The following is a 15959-nucleotide window of genomic DNA, read 5'->3' on the forward strand; positions in this document are numbered from 1 at the left end:
ATCCAACACTCCGGTCCTAAACATAGCAGTCTGGCAATGTCCCCACACTATGAAGTGGAACCAAACATGATGTAAGTGCTCTTGGACCCCCCAAAATGATATCTATTCAGCTGCAAACTCCCATCTAAAAAGTGTGTGTGTGTGTGTGTGTGTGTGTGTGTGTGTGTGTGTGTGTGTGTGTGTGTGTGTGTGTGTGTGTGTGTTTGTGTGTGTGTGTGTGTTTGTGTGTGTTTGTGTGTGTGTGTGTGTGTGTGCGTGCGCATGCATGTGTGTGCCTGTGTCTGTTTCTCTGTAGCGTGCCCATGTGCACGCATGCCAACGCCAAGCCGCCAGCGCGTGCACGTGAAAGTATTTTGGGTTTTCCCGAAATGTTAATTTTGAAATTATTAATTCTTTACCACAAAAAAAAAGAAAAAATCAAAACGGGTCTGCACGGCGCAGTGTTTCCGCTAGGCATTTTTAGGGCCGGACACCTTGGCCGGCAGGATTATATTTTACCGGCCAATCAATTAATTTATCGGTCATATTATAATGAATGTCACATGCGTGTTTGCAGATACTCTATGTGCAATGTGCATCCAACTGATAATTACATTATTTTATGTTCGCGCTGGGCTTCTTTCCTCTTTATCACAGATGCATTCTGTTCCTGTTTTTTAGTTAACTAAATAATATCTATCTACCTATGCAGAACTATTGCTTGCCAAAAAATAAGTAAATAAAGTGAACTGCCTGTGCGCCACCGCCGCCACACAATAGCCTACGAATTAATCGACGTATGATTTGGTCTTTACATCTCATTAAACCTTAATATGCAAATACACACCCTAGGTTTTGTTTTATTAATGTTATGTTATGATGGCACAAGGAAGGCTGACTTCTCAGTTACCTTAAATCAACTGCCTTAAACCACTGCGCACCACCACATCCATTTCTCTATCAGAAAGTCTTGTATAATATCCACTTGGTTCCACTGAGTTCGGGTCCCTTTTTTATAATCGTCAACTGGGTCCGGCTTGTTTCAGATTACCACGGAATCCGCACGGTTCTGTAACAGTAAACCCCGACAGTAAACCCCGACTCCAGGGTCTCCAGCGAACAAGACAGTGCTGATTTGGGACAAGCGCTGGAGCTGCAGCTGTGAAGCTTGATGTGTGCTTCGCCGTATGGCCGTGTTGCGTATCTATAGCATACAAGCTCATAGCGTGGTGAATTGCGACGAGTTGTGAGCTTGTGTCTCTGATATTTTCAACGCGCGTCACCATCGTAATGGTTGTAGGCTTAAATGATAATAATAATAGGCTTAAATGATAAAATAGCCTAAAGGGAGCCAAATTATAAAATAGCCTATAAGGGAGACATTTTCCCAGCCGGTCACAGTGGCCGGTGGACTTTATAATTACCGGCCAATTAAACATTTTAACGGTCAATGGCCGGTAAATACCGGCTAACGGAAACTTAGGCACGGCGGCAGAAATAACCTTGTTATAGGCCAATTCTACAATGTCTTCTAAAATATTGGTAACATGTCATTAGGCCAAACACCCTTTGGATCGACCACCAAACTCTAACCCAATCCCTAAACCTAACCTCAGTAAAACTACTATGCCTAACTCTAACCCTAATCTCAGTAACCGTGACGCTGGTGATTATCTAACCTGCCGATGCTGTTCGACCCAATGGGAGTTCGACCTATGGGGCAGTCCCCAAAATATTAACAGTTTAGTGAAAACCTATGTTGCTATATCAGTGGTTCTCAAACTTTGTCATGTCAAGGACCCTGCACGGGTGATGCTTTGTAGCATGCTGAAATACTAAAATATCTAAAAACACAGATTGAACACAAAATAACTCGGGATTGTGTTGATGGTGTCCCAAATAACAATAAAATAAGATCTGGTTGTCCCAGAGGTGAAGTGGGCCTTTAACACACGGGTGACTAACTGGTCCCTTAGGCCGATTTTGAGATTTCAAAGTGCAATAACTCTCCCCATGAAGGCTCAGAAATTTCCCCTTCCATGACTTTTCCTAAAAACTCAAGATATATGTTCTTGTTTTTTTCCCCTTCTGAAACGTTTCCTAATTATGAAATAAAATACAATTATACCACTCTGACGGCTATTATCGGCAGAAAAGACCGTTCTCCCCCATTTCTCCCCCTCCCAGAAGAAGGAGAAGAGACTTCACACCTCCAGCCCACCCGGAGTGCGCCTTTGTTGCTTCTAATAGATCATTTACAATTCACTGTCAGCAAAGATAACATGACTAAATGTTGACTAATGTTTTATTTTATAACCCTCTAACCCTAACTTTGAAAATAATAATGATAATATCAATGTATCAATTGTATTGTTATCGCGCGTTATCGCCGTACGGGTCCATTTGGTTTCATTTGGCCTCCGCAGCGTTTTGCAGTGCAGAGGAGTTGAACAGCGCGATGGATATAGTAGGGTCTCAACCTGAGGTTCTGTGACCATCCTCTGGGAAGGATGGTTTGATGATTGATTTGACCTCTATGGACCCTTTATAAAAGATTTAGACCCCATGTCCCTCGCAAAAATGCCTGCAAAATGTTTGACAGCTAGGGTAATTTTCAGTCTCATTCACTACTACTACACTATAAAGGCAAAAATGACTCCCAAAAAATCTGCTTTAAGTGGGATGGGAGGGGTAAAAATAGGGGTGTTTAATTATTCTGAATCCATTGGAAGCATTTGTTTTGCATGGGCTTTTGGGGCCCAAGGAATGTTTTTCATGCAAAACAAATGCTTCCAATGGATTCAGAATAATTAAACACCCCTATTTTGACCCCTCACATCCCACTTAAAGCAGATTTTTTGGGAGTCATTTTTGCCTTTATAGTGTAGTGTATAAGTAAGTGAATGAGACTGAAAATGACCCTAGCTGTCAAACATTTTGCTAGCATTTCTACGAGGGACATGGGGTCTAAATCTTTTATAAAGGGTCCATAGAGGTCAAATCAATCATCAAACCATCCTTCCCAGAGGATGGTCACAGATCCTCTGATTGAGACCCTACTATAAATAAGTGTCAAAGTGAACTTTTATATTACTCCAAAGGTTCATAGATTGTTGACAAAATGTTACATAACGTCCATCATATTGAAGCAGTTTGTTTCTCAACTCAAGTGAAAAAATGCAAGGAGCACAAACCAGGCGTCGTCAGCGCAACAAGACTACAGAGAAAGTGAATAAAAGCCATTTCTACCTTTAAAGTTTTCGGGGTCCAAGAAGAGTATGAACTTGTGTCTAAAATATCCAACGTACTGTATATGCGTATATGCCTGCCTTGTATGATTGATTTAGGCTATTTTATTAGCAGTTTGGGACGAGGAGGAGTGGGACAGGACAGGATTTATTTTTTTACTCTGATTTCTTTCTGCGGGAGTGGGACGTGACAGGAGTGAAATTTCACTCCCGTGTCATCCTCTAATGTGTACTAAACAGTAGGCACCCGACCCCTAGCTGTAGCCTATCATTATCACGCATAATTTATCTCCGTCCCGCGATGATGTAACGTTATACACTCTCTCTCTGCGGGTTAAATCCATAGTTATTTATAAAAGGTTAAAGCTGATATAAGCATTTTTTGGGCCAGATCTGGTCAAAATTTTACTGTCACTTTTTTTTTATTTTTTTTATTTTTTTAGACAAGTTTCAATGGGTTGGTTATTCATACTAAATATTTAGTCTCTATATTACCTGCAGGGGTCGCAGTTAGCCTCTAAACAACTAGCCAATCCTGTGACAATAATACAGGGGCAGCCTCTCTCACCACGGCCCTTCGCAAAAGCCACCAACGAAGAAGAAAGAACGATGCACTGCGCATGCTCAGGGCCTCTGTTATGAAAGAAAACCAACAACTCGCTACTCCACTCTGCTCCTCTGACCTCTACCGAAAGCAGAATATCTGGTTCTGAGGTAAGCTATCCATCATCAGACTTTTAGAAAATGATGTGTCATAATGAACGTTTTTACTGCTTTATAGCAAGTTACTGGAAGACATTATACTGGGCTGTATTCAGTTTGCTGGCTAAGATTAGCTACCTAACGTGTTGCACTGTGTGTGTGTGTGTGTGTGTGTGTGTGTGTGTGTGTGTGTGCGTGCGCGCGTGTGTGTACACGTTGCAACAGCATGTTTCCGAGTGTATCTTTATGTAAAAAAAACATATTAGCTGAAGCTAATGTTACTATGTTAGCGATAATGTTAGCTATAGCCCTTTAGTAGTTATCATACATCAGTTAGTAGCGATGATGCATCAAACTAGTCCAGTTCAGATATATTGGTAGGCTATATGCCAATTTTAGTCTAAATATCTGCACGCCAGGCAGAGCCTACCATAGTTATCACAGTGTTTACAAGTATGTTTTACTCAAGCTACAACAAGTAAAGTCAATACATTTAAATTATATTTGCTTTGGTGAATTGTGCATGAATGGGCTGTTCATGTACAATTATGTTGTAATTATATATACTATATTATTTCTATGTAACAAAACAACTACTAAAATTGCATTTGGGCTCTTTCAATCTGCTTTCCCAATTTTGGGAATAACTGTGAGCTTGTAGACCGGCTCTTTGCTACATGACACCATCAAATTATAAAGTGTAACTCAAGCTTATGTGATTTGTAAATGCTACTGTACCAAGTAGGCTAGGTTGTACAGTATAATAATTAACAAAGTATGGGAAAGAGAGATGTTTGCCCATTGCACACATAATATTTATATTTTGATGAACATAAGTTACTTTGTGGGAAATTAATTGTCTCTATGTGAATATGATTGTCTTTGTCTATTATCAGGCACAGATTGACCGAATGTCACACTCTTCAGTGAGAGCCCAGCCTGCTCTTCGACCTGCCAGATTCCCCCAATGTCCTCCGCCAGGCCCCTGGGCACCCAGTTGATGCAGAGAAATGCCAACATTGTTGAAGAAGTGCTGCAAGCAACAATCTGAGGGTCATCATGTAGGCTTCATAGTACAGAAGTTGTAGGGTTAGGGAATTAAAAGAATATATAGGAATTAAAAATATATACCTGTATATAGTAGAGGCTATTATAGACATAATGTTCCCCCCAGAATAGGGATGCTGGGGTTCAACTGGTTAAACATCAAGTATATATTTTCAGTCGGTCATAATGGAAATGGTTACTCTCAAGTTTTCTTCATGACATGCTGTATTTTAGGAGGTAAATATTTACATATTCATGTACCATTGTGTGACAAACGTAGTCAAAAGATAAACTGGTCACCATGGTCACACAAAAACCTGCAATTAAATAAATGTGCTGTTCATTCCACAGACAATTCTACTTGTATTTGTTTTGTTAGACACAAGTGCATAAATGTCTAGACATAATAGAAATGTCATCTTCTGTCACACTGCATAACTATTTTTGAATTTATTTTACTTCAGTGGGCAATCCAAAAAATGCAGCCCCACTGAGGTCAAAGTAGGCCTATAGACAGTCACATACTGTATATCTACACTTTGTTTCCTGTAATGTTGAAATGTTACTTCTTTGGGAAGTCTTTGACAACATTTCATATTTTTAACAGTAGCAGTCTATCCCGTAACTGACACAAGAGGATGGACAATTAGCAAGTGCAATATGATGTCACAGAATCAAAACATCAGGACTACCATTATATTCTGACAAAGAATAACTAAAGAGTTCTATGGTGGATTTATTTTTTTATTACACCACTGCAGTGTAAAACATTTTGTCCTTCAGACATTGAAATAAAACAGGTTTTCAACAGTGGGTTCTCAGTAGAAGATTGTTGGTCCCTGGTTTAAAAATCTGTGTTGATTGATTAAACACTGTGTAAACAGAAATATAACATACCATTACACTTCAGCTAAATGGATAACAAAACATGTCCTGGTGACTTGCTTCATTGTGGTCCCATGTAATTCATCAACATTGCATAAAACTAGAAAGGTGCAATTCTGGGAAATTCCAAGTGTGGTTTCACTGATGCAGGTTGCGAGGAATCCACTGGAAAATGAATTCAGTCTTACCATTACATACAGATTGTGTTGTCATGTGAAGCACAACAGTGACAATGTGTGAAGCATGACCAAACGCTTCACTTTTAACACAAATACAATATCGACACATTATAAAACACTGTAGAGCGCAGAGGCACTAAAGTGAAAAAGGCACAAAATCCTTTGGAGATCCAAGTTTTCGAAGAGGTGTGTATTCTGTGTAAGGGCACTTTGGTGGCAGTGCAGTAATGACAGTTATTGGAAGTCAGTTCAGAAGACTGCCGGAGACCTGGGGTCTTCCACTGGTTGGATCTGCGGGGTACTTTGCTGTCTCCATGGTCCTGTCGGCTCCCAGCTAAGTCCATGCCATGGCCTGGTAAAGTAAAATCATAATTAGAATTAAAATGAAATCTGCTTGTTCACAGCATAAGGTTTACGCCTGGACAATGAATTTGACCCACCGACTAGTCATTTTTCAGGCATCAGAGGTTAGCTGAAGTAACACACAAAATAATAAAACAATGTTTCCTTCTGAATCACCATGGATAGTTATTTACTAAATAGATTCCCTCATAGTGCAGGATGAGTGATTCATGCTTTTCGGTTTAGTCCTGGTGGCCACTTTATATGGAGGTGTACTATTCAAATGCATCTCCTCTATTATAAATTGTACCAAGACCTCAGCTGACGTGACTCAAACAGCTGCTGTGTGGATGGGGGTGGAACACAAGTTATGGGACAGCATAGGAACCTACCTAACAGCAGAGCCACATAATCTTCACCGTCCTCCTCTTCAGATGATGACGCAGACTCTACAAGCCCTCGCTCCAGCACACACCTAGACTTCTTCCTCCTCCTCCTCCCAGTCAATGCTATGAAAGGAAATATTCAGAAAGTATTATTCAGACAAAATACTCTGAATGAACAATTTGACATGTATTTCAATGGGAAAATAACAGCGATAGTAATTGATGTCATGTAGCTATTATTTGTGGGCCATTTCCTCGGGTAGTTTCCCAAACAGTGGGTCGAGACACATTTGTGGGTCACAGACCAATTTGTATGGGTCACAACTCGTCGACTCGAGTAATAATCCCATTTTCTTTTCCTACTAAAAATAAAATATTAATTTAAAAAATTGACAACCTTTTTAGATGTAATTTTTGTAACAATTGTATAGATTTTCAACAAACACCGACTAGTTAGCAAGCATATTACACAAGTGGTTCTAAAACCTTTCCATGTCAAGGACCACTAAATTGACACTTATTAGCCCGCGGACCCCCAGATATGCCAGGGACCCCCATAAGAGACTACAACTACTAGGCTACTGCCAAGTCAGACAGATGCACCCTGAAAATAAGTATGTTAGCACAGTGTGAACCACAAGACTAAAGTTAGGATTCTAATGTATTTTACAACAGTGGTTCTCAAACCTTTTCATGTCAAGGACCCCCAAATTGACATAAGCTCGCGGACCCCCAGATATACCAGGGACCCCCATTATAAGAGACTACTAGCTGCAGAGTCAGACACCAGAAAGCTAACGTCATTGTACCATACTGCTAGGTAATGTAAACAAACGAGGACTGTTTATATCACCTTATATAAAACTTTTTAAAGAAAGAGTGGTCGCGCAGCTTGTATAGCCAGTAGCCACGATGCAATAGCCCTTTTATTTATTTTTTATCAACAGTAAGAGGTCTTCTTCAACGTTTGTTTTGTTAGGTCGTGGAAACAAGTTGGCCATCCTCCTTCATTGTAACGTTTAGTGGACTAACTTATACACAAACAAAATACTGAAATAGACCATAAGAAATGATTACCTGTACAGAAGACACAGCAAGTTCTGCGTTGGTTCAGAGAGAGTCCCCTCCATCCCCTCCATCGTTTGTTTCCTTTTTTTCCCCCTTCTTTTTGTTTGCACACTTTGCAGTGTATGCAGTAGTAGGAAAGGGTAGAATAGGACGTTTTTTCTCCCAGTCTGTCATTTCTTTCGAACTAAAAACTAGTTTAGAGAGCTAGAGAAGCATGTTTTGTTGGTTTTGTATCAAGCAAGCTGCCGTTGGAGACGACATATGCGCACATTGTGCAGTAGGCCTATGCTCTTCTTCTGTTGTCTTTCACACGGTGGTTTCAAGCGTCGGCCTGTGGGGCTAAAATGATTGACAACCGACGTAGCCAATCGAAAGAGGCTACCGACGTAGCCAATCGAGAGAGGCAGTTTGTACCGCGGCGCGGTGATTTTGAACCAATAATAGCCCAGCAGCTCTCTGCTTTGGAGGCAGACTGCGGCCCCTACAGGCAATCTAGAGACTCGATTTTTTTTGTCTCTGTCAAACCTAATTGCTAACCATCTGAATCTAAAATAATAAAAAAAAAAAAGTGACATTAAAATTCTGACAAGCTGGCCCAAAAAATGCTTATATCAGCTTTAAATCCCCCTCCAGACCGTCCGCTCTCATTAGATGTCTGACCATTCTGGCCGCCTCCTCCCCTCACTGATTTAATTTCTGATCACCGCTCCCTCGATCGCACATAGTGTATTATTTGTGAGGAGTTGCTCACAGTTAGATAAAAGGAAAGTGCCACTGGAGTCACTTGTATATCATATATAGGCTATAGGCCTAATATAATATAGGACGATGTGTGGGTCTCTCGCCTTTGCTCCCGCGCACGCTCTCTCGCTCTCTGTGCCAAATCATGTCCAAATGGAGACGCTTGTTACGCGCGCCGCACGGAGCGCAGAGGGAGCCAGCGGAGGGCGAGACGAGGGGCAGAGAGAGAGAGAGACACATTGACGTCCTCCTCTTCGTAGATATTCATATCTTGCTATTAAAAGTATTTGCTGTCTGGTTTATTGCTGGTAGATTTTGAGAGTCCCTCCGGCCGCCGCTCGTTTTATTTTTTGATCGCCCGTTTACGACCGTCGACCGCAGATAAATAGGCTAACGCCTGCGCCGCAATTTTGCAGGGGTCCTGTGGTTACATTGTGAGTTGAACTTGAAGAATTAATAAACACAGGGAGATGGAGGAGGCATTATTATGCAGCTTGGATACATATACCTACATGTCCCGTGGACAGACATGGAATCGGTGATTCCTTGTTTCGGATGACAAAGTGCAGTGTGAGGGCAAACGTATCAATTAAATATGCAAGAATGTGGCAACTTCACCCCTCCCATTCGCACAACTAAACCGAATTATTTTATGAGAATGTGGCCTTAGTTGTCTAATACGAATTAAAATTGGGACATATGAAGAGCAGCAGCTGTCAGCGACAAGCTTGATTTGCCTTTCACCGCATAATCAATAGCGCGGTGCGCCCCGCTGTGTTGGCCTTGATTCTCCCAAACCGTAAATAAAACAAAGCCATAAAATATATGTTTCTGGATAAACAAACGTGTCTATAACCACTCAAACTGCATGGCGCACTGTGCGCAAAGACGCTGATCATTGATTTATTCCTGCATGCAAAACCGAACTGTTTTAACTCTTATACTGCTTTGGACGTTCCTGTTCGCCCCAATTCTAGAGAGTGGGGACGGCCAATACGGCCGTTCGTTCGTTTGATGTTTTTTATGGATTATGATAAAAGCGGTCCTTGCGCAACTTGTGAATCTATAATTGGTCGTCGGGGTCTTTTGAGGACAGCCGGAAACCGTTCATAAAAAAAAAAGTAAACAGACTGTCCTGGCTCCGCCTGCCCAGAGCGACTCTGCGCCTGCCTAGCCTTGAGGGACTATATTGTTTTATGCATCGGGCTGTTAGTAGAGAAAGAGAGAGAGAAACGTTGGTAAAAGCGATCATTTTGTCGGAAATCAGTTGTTTTATAGTATTAGTAGTATAGTAATTGTAGTAGGTAGTAGTATTTAGCAGTAGACCTACTAGAATATTGAGATGTATTAGGCCAAGTACTAGGCCCTGCTCAGTATCAATCCGCCGAAGCAAAGCGACCATCCCCCACCACCCCACGGCCGAGGTCCACGGAAGGAACGTTTCGACAACAAACTTTGTTAGAATTAGGATTACAAACCTACCCGCGTTGCTGACCCAGGACCAGGCAGCGCCCACCACGAATGGTGGTGGTGGTCGTGATGATGATGATGATGAAGAAGAAGAAGAAGAAGAAGAAGAGAAAAAGATTCCTGTAGTGTAGCCGTTGGCTTTGAAGAGAAACATTCCATTTCTTGGTGCCGTTGGTCGCGAAGAACCGGGTCAAAAAGTGCATCAAGAGCCTCCTGATATCCCGATATGGATGGATCGGCACGGCACAGTGGATACACATCTCGGGCGCAGTAGAGACTGCCGCCACCCATTCAACAGCCAGACGTACAGAGGCAGAGACTCACTGGACGATGGCCATGATTCTACTGTCCAGAGTGGTAAGACTTAGACTTAAATCCAGTGCATCTGCATGTATGTATAGTATACTCTATGTGAATCGCTTCAGGCTTTCCACTGCATCCGTGAGGAAGCTTGGTTTGATTGACAAGCCTAAAGTCTGGTCTGGTCAGACGTGATCTCTATTGCGAATACACCAGTGGGATCCGGTCTAGAGCCCGCCTACTGCATCCGGTTATTTACACGCACACATAGACTACATGCAAGAAACGTTTCCGTATCCGGACCGGATCAGCAACTTGATCCAAGCATAGAGTTAGGATCCAAGTGCATATGCGTTTGTTTTTGCTACACAAGACACACGTGGATTTCCTATTACGCGCGTGCACGTACCGCATGTAGTGTACGGTGCACGGCACAGGTTAGCATTTAGCCAGCTACTATGATTATTTGATGGGATTTTAGGATTTAGTGGCTTAGTTTGTGTGTGCGTGCGTACGATGCGTGAGAGAGAGAGAGAGAGAGAGAGGTTTCTTTTTACGTGTGGTGCACGTGCGGTGCACGCGCGTGCACGTACAGTGTGCGTTGCACGCGCGTGATCGTACTGTGCACACCCGCACACCCGTAGCCTTTCAATTCAATTCAATTCAAAGGAGCTTTATTGGCATGAGAAAATATAGTTTACATTGCCAAAGCAAGTGTTCTAAATAAAAACAGTTGAAAATGGGGAAGATAGCCTATATACAGTTGGAGGAAGTACAGCTTTGTGTAAACAGAGCTATGTTGCATTGTGACATTTTATATATACATACAGGATATAAAGGGCATTTCACTGTGACAGTAAATGCATGGTAACTATTTACTATATCTGCATTTTATGTATTACATTATGAACTTATTGTAAGTCACTCATATTTGCTAATGTCAAAATTGTAAATTGATTTGTTTACATATAAACTATTTGATATTTTCCTGGCTATGATTTTAGATGATGAGTCGGATGGACTGGAGAGGTGCCGGGGACTCCTTGTGTTCTTAGGTCTATACCGTTTGGAGGTAATAGAGGTAAGGAGAAAACAAAAACTGATGCATTTTGTATAATTCTATAGCATTTTAGAGTAGATACAGCTATCTGTTTGTTCAATGCTTTTATCATTTACATCATAATGTCATGGACCTGTCTGAGACATGCTGGGTGTGTAAATAATTGATTTCATTTTGTGCACATCATGTTTACTAGTTTATATTTTACTACTGTGATTTCAGAAGAGTCAAGTGCGGCACAGCCTACTTCTTCATTGCCACATCGTGGTCGTCCAAGGACAAGGATAGGTAAAGAACAAAAACCTTTTTTCTGTAAATCAGACTTAGACATCAAAGGGGGCTTGAGCCCATGCCCTTTATCCATCTGTAAAAAGTGCCCTCTCCAGACCATGAATTCTGTTTTTACATAATTACTAGTATATACTGTATAGAATGTTAGAGAGGCATGGGCTGAAATGTCTAAAACAGCCTTTTGATGAAAATAGTAGGCCCCCAACCTCCACGCATTCTGCTGTGACGCGTTGTGAGCTTGGAGGTGTACTATTTTTCATGTATTTTATTGCGACCGCTAGGTTTCAGTCGTTTCAGTCGTAGTCTTTTATTCAAAAGACTACGACTGAAACAAAATCAAAATTTGCTGTCAAAAACAACACTGCTTACTCGTAGTAATTATGTATTTGTATAATTTACAGATCGACCATGGGCTCGTGTAGGGGTAGGGGTGCAGAGTTCAGCAGACCCGGGGGAGCCCTTCCGGAGGAGCCTGGCTGGAGTGAAACAGAATGGAGCCCCACTGCAGTCCCTGGACCTGCTGCACTTTGTAGGCGCCCTTTGAATAAAAGTGTACCTATCAATGGAAATATCTTGGTTTGGTTTGTACAGTTCACGGAATTTGGAGACAAGATAATCTAGAACTGGGCGTATTTTGAACATCCTGTCACCACTCTTTGCATCTGGACCTGTGTTATCTAACAGTTCCAGGTAGTCCACTGGATCTTGGGACTTGAGAGCACCAGCATGATAGCATTAGAAGCGGGTGTGAAATATGGGATAAAATCTTATATTCTCTGTGATTCAGGTACAGGTTACTGTTTCAATATGAAACCCTACTGTGGAGAATCTGTTTCCCTGCTTGAGACGGTTGAATTCCTCCTTGATGGGCTAGCAGGTTATGGATATCGATTATTTATGGATAATTGTATCACACACACACACACACACACACACACACACACACACACACACACATGCACACACACCCACGCACGCACACACACACACACACCCGCACGCACGCACGCACGCACGCACACATATACACTCTGTAGACATGTAGTGGTTGAGGCCTGTGTAAGTGCAGGTAGGCCACAACCTTTTTCCATTTGCAGTATTACAATTGAGTTCTAGTGTCTAAAATGTTGTTTTATATTTTATTTTCATTTTCATCAATCATTTGTACTGTACTTCAACCTAAAAAGAACCCTGAAAGCAGAAGCAGGATTCAGGCTGAATCTCATGTCACTGTGTCAATGTTCTGCACTGCTCCTTACTACTGCTCTTACTTCTCTTACACACAAAGTGTGTAAAAAGCACTTGTTTTTATTTTTTTGAATTTGTTTGTAAACAACCACTGAGCATAGGTGTGATCTTACTGTGTGATGTTACTGCCAACACTAAAGGATAAAGAGAGATTTCTGCCTGAAAATGTCTCCTTCACAAAAATGCATTTTTCTCAGCTTTATGTTCTCAAAGAGCTGTTTTTTAGGCCATATTCAGCAGCTTCTAGCTAATGAATAGAACATGATAAAAACACGAAATCTTTTTCTGTTGCAAAGTAGACATTCTATTCTTCGTTGCCATATAATTGTTGTCTTTATAGTCAAAGCCAATTTTCTCCAGTAGGCCTTCAAAGATGAGCGACAATTCTCAAATTTAGCTGGCAGTGGATGGAGCTTTTTGTTAAATTCTGTGGCAGTAAAAGAGTTAAAGTGACTTTCAAAACTCAACAATCTGCTATAATACAAAGCGACTCGCGCTGCTGCGCTGTGCTGCGAAGCGATACGAAATTAAACCAGTGACATTAAAAGTAAGATCATGATACAAACTTTAAATGGTAGTAGGTTCTTCTGCTAAACCATGAAGTTAACATTGAAAGCGAGAGTATTTGAGAGGTCAATTGAAATGCTAATTAGAATTCGGAAGACAATAGAACCCCCGCTGGCAGCAGAGGGAGGAGGTGTTGCGCTCCTGGGCCAAAAGGGAGAGAATTTAACGGTCAAAATGAACGATAAATGCAGGCATAGTGGTAGTTTTTTATTTTCAGTCACACAAGTGTTAATGTCACTCACAGTCTCGATCACTTCAGTTCACTTTACACTAGAGCTGCCAAAATTGGCCAAAAATGACAATCGAATATTCCCTTTAAAACCCCCTGGGGATTCGCAGCATTCGGAACATTTGGAGCATTCGGAGCTGTATGGTTTGGATTGATACAAGTCCGGGCTTGTCTGGAGAACAGGGATGCGTCGCACCGACGATGCGCTCATTTTGCTGTGATGGAAGTCAAAGCTTAATTTTTTTTACTGTTCCAGTGATGTTAGTAGGTTTTCAATGTAATGGGTCCCGGGACCCACAGGTGGTCATTCAAATGGGTCCCAGAAAAGTTTTATGAGGCCTCAATACAATGTTTTCGAGCGCTGTGAGCTTGTAGATCGGCTATTTTCAAAATGTTTGCCTATTTCTTATATTTATTTTACAATTTGGCTAATATTTGAACTTAGAACTACTAAAACTACTAAAACATGTGTCCCTAATGAATTCGGGCACGCAAAATGGCGTCGGACGTCGGTGGAATCAAAACATTGACATTTCTATCGCCTGTTTAAGACTTTCTACGTGGATTTTATTTGTGTTAACATAGGATTAAGTAGGATGCTTTCACCCATGAACAATGGTGGTGTCTGTGGAATTTTAAAATGTTTTTCTTTTACCGCGACCCGGTAAATTATTTTAACATGGACTCCAATGGAGGCGCATCCCCGGGACCCCAGGACCATGACATGAATGAGTCCCTGGGCGACTTGAATGAGTTTTTGATGCGGGATGCGCACGTAATGACATCACTGACTGTTGAATATTCTTTTATTGTTAACATTCAAAGGAATTCATGGGTCATGTTGAGGACCAACACAGGTGTTTTAATTCAAATCAAATCAACCTTTATTTATATAGCACATTTACAACAAAACACATTGCCCAAAGTGCTGTACAGAGTGCATCAAGTGAAGAAACATGTAAAACAAATTACCATACAGCATAAGAATAAAAAAAACATAAGCATAAGATGAGGCTGCATAAGATGAGGCTAGTTTAAAGAACATTAATAGCTAGGGAGAAAAGGTGAGTCTTAACCCTTTCAGTGCCCAGAATCACCACTAGAGGGCGCCCAATGGTCATAGAATCCACCATAGACATACGCTGTATATGCACAAGCCGTGCGCAGCCATGACGCGCCTGAACACTTTACTTTGTGCATGAACAGGAACAGGATGAAGTTAGCTTGAAGTTACCTATTGGCTACCAAGCATTTTAGAAGCCCTATTTTCGGCGATTTAGCCGTGATTAAACCTTGCACACCTCATGGATATGCATGGAACAGAGAAAATGAGCTCTAATGATCCTGGATTGCATTGGAGTGGATAGCAAATATCGGCGGCGCGACGCTCTCGTGGGCCGTGTAAACAGATGACGGCCGGCGGCCCGGCTTTTTAATTATTATTTTTTTTAAAAGCCGAACTAGTTCGGGATCGGCACCCCGAACGTTAATAAGGTCCAAATAAAGACGAACTAGTTCGGGATCGGCACAATAAGAGTTAAGGCCTCTCCATACTTCGTCCGAAATGTTCGCTGAGTTGTGTTTTCTGACGCGCAAATTTCCGAGCTCTCGTTCGGTCCAATGCTTTTCAGAAGTCCCGAGGGATATAATTTTATGATAGAAAACCTTTTGACCGAAAACGGCGGTTTCGGTCGAAGTATGGAGAGGCCTTTAAAGAATAACTTGCAGTTTAAACACTACTCTTCAATAGTATACAGTAAATATCGTCTATTTCATTTCATTATCTATTTTTGTCCATATGACATCGGAACTACCACTCAGAACGGCCAGAAACTGTCCACGCACGAGCTACGTTTACGCGCATTAATAAACTGATTAATCAAATGGTATCACACTTGTGACGTCACACTGGGCGACGCCCCCTACCTTTCATTGACAACACAGGAGTTTCGACCAGCACGGTAGGACTTGGAGACATGTTTCTGCTTGAAAATGGACGCCCAGTGTACCCACGGATATTAACATTTCACATCGTTATCAAGGCAAAGCCATTATATGAATCTGACCCAGTCAAACAAGGAATTATTTGTCTAAAACCGCCAGACCATTACAGGCCGGATCCGGCTCGAATAGGCCAGACCAAGACTGCACCAGACTCCAACAGTCTCCACCAGGCTGCTCCATGCTCCAGCCAGCCCTGTAGCTCGTTGCACATGT

Source organism: Nannobrachium achirus (genome assembly GCF_963921795.1).
Source record: "Nannobrachium achirus genome assembly, chromosome: 12".
NCBI classification, from domain to species: Eukaryota; Metazoa; Chordata; class Actinopteri; order Myctophiformes; family Myctophidae; genus Nannobrachium; species Nannobrachium achirus.